Here is a 9,252-nt window from a genome sequence, read left to right as displayed (position 1 = left end):
AGCTGGGGGCTCCTGGGAAACTAAAGCCAAGTTCCAGGCTCAACTTAGCAAAATGCAGGGCCCCCCAGGAGGCAGGCAGTTTTTTAGGGCCCAAGGATGTGGAACTCTGAAGGCCTGTGATGCAACCTTGGGAGGAATAAAGGCAGGAGCATGCTCTGGAACTCTCCACAGCTTGCTTCCCACTCACACTCAGTCTGTGTCTCTCACACAGCACCCACATCCAGACCGCTCACACACCCTAGACTTGTATACGCATCATGCACAGACACCCCGTCCCCCCCCCCACAGGCACCCATGTGTTCGCAGGCACCAGCTTGAGCCCCACACGCTCTAGAACCCCTGGTTCAGCCACCCTCGGTGGGGAAGGCAGAGCAGGGCAGGGAGGGCGAGTGTGCTTGGTCAGCCTCCCTGATTGTATGGAAGCCATTTCCTGCCTCTTGCCACATCTGACCCTGCCAATTGGGGTTCAGCAGGGCCAGCTGGGGTCTGTGGAGTCGGGGGGTGAGGCAGGGAGGTGGCAGAGTAGTTCAAGAGGGCTCTGGAGTCAGCTAATCTGGGTTCAGATTTTAGCTCTACCATCTGTGAGCTTGGCAAGTCGCTGGACTTCTGAGCCTCAGCATCCTCATCTGGAGAGTGGGTATATATACAGGACTGACCTCTTACAACGATAGAATTAGAGTGAGGATTCGGTGCAGTGACCTCTATAGCCCCAGGTTTGGCACATAGTAGGTGTTCAATAAACAGAGTTTGCTGCTATTGGCTCAGGGCAGGGACTCAGTTGTCAAATGACTGTTCGCTCATTGCAGCCTGGCATGTGGTGAGTGCAACACATGTATGAGCTTTCGTTTTCACAATTGTCCACTTCAGGAAGCTCCCTGGGGTCTGAACCCACATATCTCACTTGTGGGGATCCAGAACCACCCCCTTCAGTGTGCGTCCCTGAGGGCCTCAGTGTCCAGGCTGGCAAGGCAGCCCCCAGCCCCCTGGCAAAGTCAGGGCTCAGCCTAGGGGGACATCCCCAGGAAGAGTATTTGATATTGAACCTGGACTAGAAGCTTTGCACTTTAATACCATTGCATTCCAGAACCACGAATGCAAGAACCAGAGGCTCTTGCAGGCATATTTTAGACTCTCAAAGCTCTCAAAGCATGAATCTCAGAATCTCGGAGCTTACAAAGAGGCCTTGGAGTCATCTGGTCCAGCTACTTTGCTCCTGAGATGGAATCCCAGAAGCATGGAGCCTCAGAGTGGGAAGAGAACTTCGAGTCCATTTCAGTCCAGTTTGACAGAAGAGGAAATGGAGGCCCAGAAAGGGTAAGTGACTGGTACCAGGTGGCACAGCAAGTTAGTGCAAGAGTTGAGATGAAACCGGAACCCAGTCTCCATCCTCACAGGCTTAGACTTGGCCCCTCTGTGGAGGACTGGAGGAAGAAACATTGGACCAAAGCAAGGATTTTCCGAACTGTTTTTGAAAAATCAAAGCAAAAAGCAAAATGGAGAAGAGGTGCTGGCTTCCCCTTATCTTCTGCCTCGGCTTCCTCTGGGCACTCACTCTCCACAGCTCTCAGCCGGCCTCCAGCTCTGCTCACAAGCTGCTTTCCAGCCGCCCACGGGCTTCCTAAAACGGTCTCTGCAAGCTAATTCCAGAGGGTGAATGGCAGAGAGCGGGCCTGCGGGGGGAGGAGGCCCTGCTTCCTTGGCTGGCGCAGGCGCGGGGAGTCTCCATAGCGGCTCAGAGCTGGCTGCTCCCCCATCCCAATGCGTTCCCCAGGTGCTCCAGCTCCTCCCCCACCCACCCCCCTGCAGGGAAGTGTGGGGTCCAGCTCCCACCTCTCGCTGCCTCCTTCTCACTGCCTGACCTATTTTTCCTTCTTAAAAATTTAATTTTTAAAATTATGTGATAATACCTATTTATTGTAAAATAATCAGAAAGGTGTAAGGAAGAAAATTTAAGATTACTGTGATCAACCTCTCTCCATGAAACAACCATTAACATCTAAGCATATATCCTTCCAGACATTGGACCAAGCACATACACAGAAAGGGTTGCTGACTTGGTACGTGTTCTGAAACTTGTTTTTTTCTTTCAGTCATGTATTCACAAACATCTTTCCTAGTCAACAATTGCACTTCCATGACTTGAATTTTAGTGCCTGCATCCTGCGTATGGCTACACTACACTCTATTCAACCGATCCCTATTGCTGAAAATATTAGCTTGTGTCCATTTTTCACCTATAAGAAATAATGCATTGTTTATCCTCGTAGTTCAGTCTTGGTGCTCATCCTTAATTATTTTCTCAGAACAACTTCCTGGAACTGGAATTACTGGTCAAAGGGTTTACACTTTTTCAAAAAGACAACTGCAAAATAATAATACTATTCTCTCTTTCTACAATGAACATGTAATATTTATATAATAAAGAAAAATTAGAAAATACAGATAAGGAAAAAGAAGAGAAAAAAAAAACAAAACTATGTTCCCCCAAATCTTACCACCATGATGTGATGTGGTTAAGGATTTTGCTGTAAAACATTTAGGCCCTTCCATACATGTATTTGTATGTGTATGTGTGTATACACACATGCACATATGATTATAGTGTACATACTGTTTCATAAAATTTGACCAATTGTTCATGTCAATAAATTTATATTCACAATATCATTTTTATCAGTTGCATAATATTTCATTGTATGTACATAACTTGGTTTAACCAGTCTTGAATTGTTGGGCAATAGATTCTTGATTTTGCTCAAGTATAAATAGCTCTGTTATGAACATGCTCGGAGAAGCATCTTTGCTTCTTGTCTGCGTACATTGGTAGAATTGTTGGGTCAAGGGCTTTTTGTCATTTATGCAGTGTCATTTCTGACCGTAAGTCTAAACACCCTGGAGGCTCAACCAAGTTCCGCTGATGTCTACAGGGAAAGGCTTGTATCTGTAGAATTAGGCAGGTAGCTGTGCTGGTTTCCTACTCTCCAGGCTGATTGGTTAGAGAAGGGCCTTGACCTTGAATAGGACCTTTGCCCAGGAAGATTCACCTGTGCTTCCAGCTCTTCCTAGGAAGCTAGGCTCAAAGAAGCCATGAGCACACAAGCCAGTTGCTGCTGGCTCTCCCCAGCCCACTTCCCAATGACCCTGGACAGGTCATGCACCCTCTCTGTGCCTACAAATCCTCACTTGCCTGAGACCATGGACAAATGGAGGATGAATGTGACCATATTACCAAAGGCTTCATTGTTCTTAAGAGAGGAAAGATGGAGCCAAGATCTTGCTGGGGCAGTTGATGTTAGACACTGCAGAGCAGCTGTGAGCTGTAGGCCTTGCAGGGCATGGTGGGCCCTGGCTGGAGGCTTGAGAGGAACATACAGGGGCTGGAGCTTCAGAGTGGACTGAGGGTCAGCCTGGGCAGAGGGGAGAATGGGCGTAACCAACCTGGGATGGAGGTAACATCATGTAACCAAGGTGTTTGGAGCAGAAAGGGCCAGGAGCCAGCACTGGGCAATGGGAAGAACATGCACAGAGAGGGGAGGGACTGCCCACAGCTGCCCCAGGACATCCCTCTTCTCCTCCAGCACCTCTCCTTCCCTTTACTCAGTGCTCTGCTCTCTTGGATCTCGCTTGGTTCAGACTCGGTAGAGGAAAGATCCATCTGAGAAAAACGCAAACTGAGAACAAGATAGAAAGAGAATGAATGCAAGAGTGGTTGGCTCAGAAGTGGCTGTGTCAGTCCCTAAAGCCAAGAGAGTAAGTTTTCAGGTAGCTCCAAGTTATCCCTCTGGGTTACAGAGCCTTTTGTAGTTTTCCAAGTGCTTTCACATCCTGATCTCGAAGCTCAGTACACTGAGCCAGCCCAGTTTAGGGACAACCCTGACTCTAAAAAGTAGGCATAGGCACATTGACAATGAGGAAGCCAAGTAGATCTGGACACCAGCTAGAGAGGAGGCTCCTGTATTAGGCCCAGGCATTTGTTTCTTTTAACTCTTACTCCCTGTTGAATTCCTATCTTTATCATTCCTCTTTGGGGTACAATTGAGCCAGTCCATGTTGTGTGATGAGTTTGAGCTGCCCAGTGAAAATCCAGTGAGAGCTCATTCGATGGGCAACTGGCCAGGGAAGGGGAGATTCCTTCGTGGAGAGTCACCCCAACTAGTCTCTGTTTGTCACTTGATTTAGGTGAGGTTCAGCTCTCGGGGGCCTCTTTCCTCCTTTGTTTTCTTTCCCCCACTCTCAGGCGGGGCTTTTGGGCAGGTGGAGGAATGGGTGGGCCATGGTGTGCTTCCCTTACAAACACCCACTCTGTGCCCAAGCTGAATTATGGGAGGCAGGGTGAACAACGGTCTGTGAGCCGGTGAGCACTGTCTTTCACCCAGGGCCTGGGAGACTGAAGTTGGATGGAGAAAGGACAGAAGCAAGTCGTTGGCCACTTCAGCTTGCGGGGAGCTAATACCCATTGCTGCCGAGTCAATTCTGACTTAGAAGTTGTCTAATAATAAAAACATCAATAACTACCGTCTAAGAACCCTCAGTTTGTGCCTAGTACCGTTGTAAGTGCCTAAATGAAGTGCCTCACATAGAGACTCAAGAGGTAGGTTCTATTATCACCCCCCTTTTATAGATGGGGAAACCCTGGTGGCGTAGTGGTTAAGAGCTACAGCTGCTAACCAAAAAGGTCAGCAGTTCAAATCCACCAGGTGCTCCTTGGAAACCCTGTGGAGCAGTTCTACTCTGTCCTCCAGGGTCACTATGAGTCGGAATCGACTCCATGGCAGTGGTTTTGGTTTTGGCTGGTTTATAGATGGAGAAAAGAAGGTACAGACAGGTTAAGTAACTGGCGCAAGATCTCATAGCCAGCAGGTGGCAGAGCTTGTCACACTATGCCCAACTCTAATCAGGTCTTATTTTATCTGAGCTCCGCGGAGGCCCTCGAGTCCATCCTTGGCTTCCTGGAACCTTTCTTTCTCTGGCCTGGACCCTGAAACCCACCCATCTGGGCCCGACAGAGGAAATTGTCAATCACAGTCTCCATCCAAGAAGAATGTGCTCCCTGAAGGCAGGAACTTTGCTCTCTGCTGTATGCCCATGCCTAGGACAGGGCTTGCTGTAGGGTAGCTGCTCAATAAATACTCGCTGAATGAATGAACAAGCTTTGCCCTGTGACGAACGGGCCATGATGATGGAGTGGTGTCCTGAGCAGGCAAAGAGGGCAGTTAACAGAGAGACCTAGGGCCAGGCTGCCTGGCCCAGGCCCAGCTGTGACTCCGGGCCAGTCATTTCACCCCTCTGAGCCTCACTTCCCCATCTGTTAAACAGAGATATAACAGTGTCTTCCTCACAGCGTTACTGTGCAGATTGCCTGTGGGGTGCTGAATCAGTGCTCTGTGGATATTCAGCTGCTGTTATTACTATTGTTATTACCCAAGGACGCTGCCAGTTTTGACCCTAGGTCTAGCCAAATGCGGTTCTCTCCCCACACCCCCTCTCTGGATGCTGCCAGCAATCTGGCTGGGGGGAGCTGAGCTAGACCAGGCCCTCCTGATGGCCTGTGTCAGGAAAGAGACCACCTTGACACCTGTGCCCAGCCCCAGCCCTGGCTGCTATTCTTAGTCCCTCCCATAGCTCTAATCTCCAGGCATTTTCCCTCCTAAACTCGCTCTGTGTTTCCATAGGAACCAGAGGAGGGTGGAGATGGGGGGGGGGGGGGGTCCTCCCCCACGGAAGGGAACTTCATTTGGGGCTGTTTGGGAGCGGTTGGCAGTGCCTGGCAGAGCTTCCCCCACTGCTCCTCTCCCCTCCTCCCCAGGCCCCTCCTTGAACAGCATGTTCCTCCAACGGTTATTTTTAATGCATTTATCCTGCCGCTTAATTTATCCAGCATTGTGATCAGATTTAGCTGAGAGCGCTCAGCATGCCGGGCCTGCCTGCATATTCATGAGTCGGTTCATTCATGCTGCCGAGAGGATGCCAGGCGGCCGTGGGCAGCGGCCTGGGGCCACCAATCTCACCCGTGGCAAGGGTGACCCAGGGTCAGAGATCAGGGGCCCAGGCTGGAGCCAGGCAGGTGGCATAGGGAGCAGATTGTCTGTGTATGGGGGTGGGGGGTGGTCACTGGGTGGAGCTTTGGAAACAAACTGAGTTTAAATCCTTCTCTGCCATTGCTAGTGAAGTTGCTTCATTTCTCAGTTTATTCATCTGCCAAAGGGGACAGTAGTGCCCACTGCCCCTGGACCCTCTAAGGATTGAATGAGCTAATACATATAAATGATCACACTGGGTACTCAATACATTTATCTGTTATCATCATAGTTACTGCTATGTGGGGGTTCACTGTGGTTCTGGTTCTTGGGGAACAAATACAGCAGTAGGATGGTGCCTGGGTCACTCTGGGCAAGGGAAGATGTGGGGGGTCTTTCTAGCCTGCGGATGTGAGCGCTCCTTGAGTGAACATTGGGAAGCTTGTCCCCACAGGAGGCAGGAGAAGCCCAAGGAAGTCATCCAGTCTCTGAGGAAGGGCCACAGAGATCATATGGATGTGTGCAGCACTACCTGGGCCCTGGGGTGGGTGGGCGGCTGAGCTCTTGGCTCTGGCTTCTATTGGTCCATGGGAGTTTTCTATGTAGATTAACTCAATTCACTTACCCATTCACTCAGTCATTCATTCTGTCAGTTTTCTGATGCCAAGGCCATCAAAGAGAATCTTATGTCATGAGAGAGGTAAGCCTAGGGTAGGGAGTGCTCACCGCCTTCAGATAGTGAAAGATCAACAGCTCTAGAAGTTCAGAAGAGGAGGAAATCATCCTAGCTGGGGCATCAGAGACAGCTTCCTGTAGGAGGCAACATTTAGGCTGAAGCTTGAAAATGTGGCTGTGAAAAGATTGGGTGGGATAGGAAGGACATTTGGGGACTAAGGAACAGCAGAGGCCTGGAGTTGGAACTCACCTTGGGAGGTGTGATGGTTAAGTTTGTGTGTCAGCTTCGCTAGGCTATGATTCTCAGTCGTTTGGCAGTTATGATATAGTTTAGCAGTTATGTAATAATGCAGTCACCTCCATAATAAGATCTGACATAATGTAATCACCTCCATGATGAGATCTGCTATGAGCAGCCAATCAGTTGAAAGGGCGTTTCCTTGGGGGTGTGGCCTGCATCCAATATATATGGACTTCCTGGCAAAGCTTGCTGGCTTTTTCTCTGCTATGGACCCTGCATTAGGCTCATCAACATCTGACCTCGAATTCTTGGGACTTGAGCCAACAGCCTGCCCCCTTACCAGATGATCTTGGATTTGTCAGCTTTCATAGCCCGTGAGCCAGCAGCCTCCCATTTGATCTGTGGATCTTGAGTTCTTCAGCCCCTGTAGCTATGTAAATCAGGAGAATCCTCCAGCCTGATGAATGACCCACAGACTTGGGACTTGCCAGCTTCTGTAACCATGTGAGCCAATCCCCTGAGATAAATCTCGTTCTCTGTCCCTGTCTCTGTCTCTCTCTCTCTATATGTATATATTTATATGCACTTCACTGGTTTTGCTTATCTAGAGAACTCAGCCTAAGACATTTGGCACCAAGAGTAGTTCTAGAGAAACAAAATTGTAAGGATGAATTTTCTAAATTGGTTTTCAAGTCTGGTTAGTCTTAAAGATGTTAATGACTCTGCTTCCAGCAGTAAAGGGGGCACTGCTAATCCATGGCATGAGGTGGCAATAGAAATATGCAAAATATCACCACCAGTAGATCAAGTTTGTCGAGAGGCAAGGTACTGGGTAATCGCATGTTTGATACTTTTCTACAATTTTATCATAATGAGAAGTATAAGGAAGCTGGTTGGTTGGTCCTACTTTCGCTAGACAAAGTGATGATTCGCCATGTCCATTCAGCCAGCTCCTAACCCTCTCTGACTTCCCATCTCACCTCCAGACAGAAGCTGCCTGTTTAGTCGCTTGTATCTACTTGAGCTAAGAGGCACACTCGTCATGAGTATCACTTTATGTCCCACAGTCCAGTCCAATCCCTCTCTGAAGAGTTGGCCTTGGAAATTGTTTCAGTTCTGGCCTGATAGAGAATCCAGGTGCCATGCTTTCCGGAGTTCCTCCGGTCTCAGTCAGACCATTAATTCTGGTCTTCTTACTAGAATTTGAGTTCTGCACCCCACCTTTCTCCTGCTCCATCCGGGACTCTCTTTTGTGTTTCCTGTCAGGGTGGTTATTGGTGGTAGCCGGGCACCGTCTAGTTCTTCTGGTCTCAAGCTGACGAAGTCTCTGGTTTACATGGCCCTTTCTGTCTCTTGGGCTAATACTTTCCTGTGTCTTTGGTGTTCTTCATTGTCCTTTACTCCAGGTGGTTGGGACCAACTGATGCCTTAGATGGCCGCTTGCAAGCTTTTAAGACCCTGGACGCCACTCACCAAAGTAGGATGCAGAACATTTTCATAATAAGCTTTGTCATGCCAGTTAACCTAGATGTCCCCTTAAAGCGTGGTCCCTAGACCCCTGTCCCTGCTACTCTGTCCCTAGAAGTGTTTGACTGTATTCAGGAAACTTCTTAGCTTTGGTTTAGTCCAGTTGTGCTGGCTTACCCTGTAGTGTGTGCTGTCCTTCCCTTCACCTAAAATAATTCTCATCTACTATCTAGTTAGTAAATAACCCTCACCCTCCCTCCCCACACTCATAACCATCAAAGAATGTTTTCTTCTGTGTTTAAACCTTTTCTTGAGTTCTTATACTAGTGGTCTTATACAATATTTGTCCTTCTGTGACTGACTAAATTCACTCAGCATAATGACCTCCAGCTTCCTCCACGTTATAAGATGTTTCACGGCTTCATTGTTGTTCTTTATCATCGCGTAGTATTCCACTGTGTGGATATACCATAATTTCTTTATCCATTCATCCGTTGATGGGCATCTAGGTTGTTTCCATCTTTTTGCTATCGTGAACAGTACACCAATGAACATGGGTGTGCATATATCTATTCGTATGATGGCTCTTATTTCTCTAGGATATATTCCAAGGAGCGGAATAGCTGGATTGTATGGTACTTCTATTTCTAGCTTTTTAAGGAAGCGCCAATCGATTTCCAAAGTGGTTGTACCATTTTACATTCCCACCAACAGTGTATAAGTGTTCCAGTCTCTCCACATCCTCTCCAGCATTTATTGTTCTGTGTTTTTGTTTTTTTTGGATTAATGCTAGCCTTGTTGGAGTGAGATGATATCTCATTGTAGTTTTGATCTGCATTTCTCTAATGGCTA

This window comes from Trichechus manatus, unplaced genomic scaffold (genome assembly GCF_000243295.1).
Source record: "Trichechus manatus latirostris isolate Lorelei unplaced genomic scaffold, TriManLat1.0 scaffold00008, whole genome shotgun sequence".
Classification (NCBI taxonomy): domain Eukaryota; kingdom Metazoa; phylum Chordata; class Mammalia; order Sirenia; family Trichechidae; genus Trichechus; species Trichechus manatus.
The sequence above is the reverse complement of the archived record's forward strand: the minus strand, read 5'-3'. Positions refer to the sequence as shown.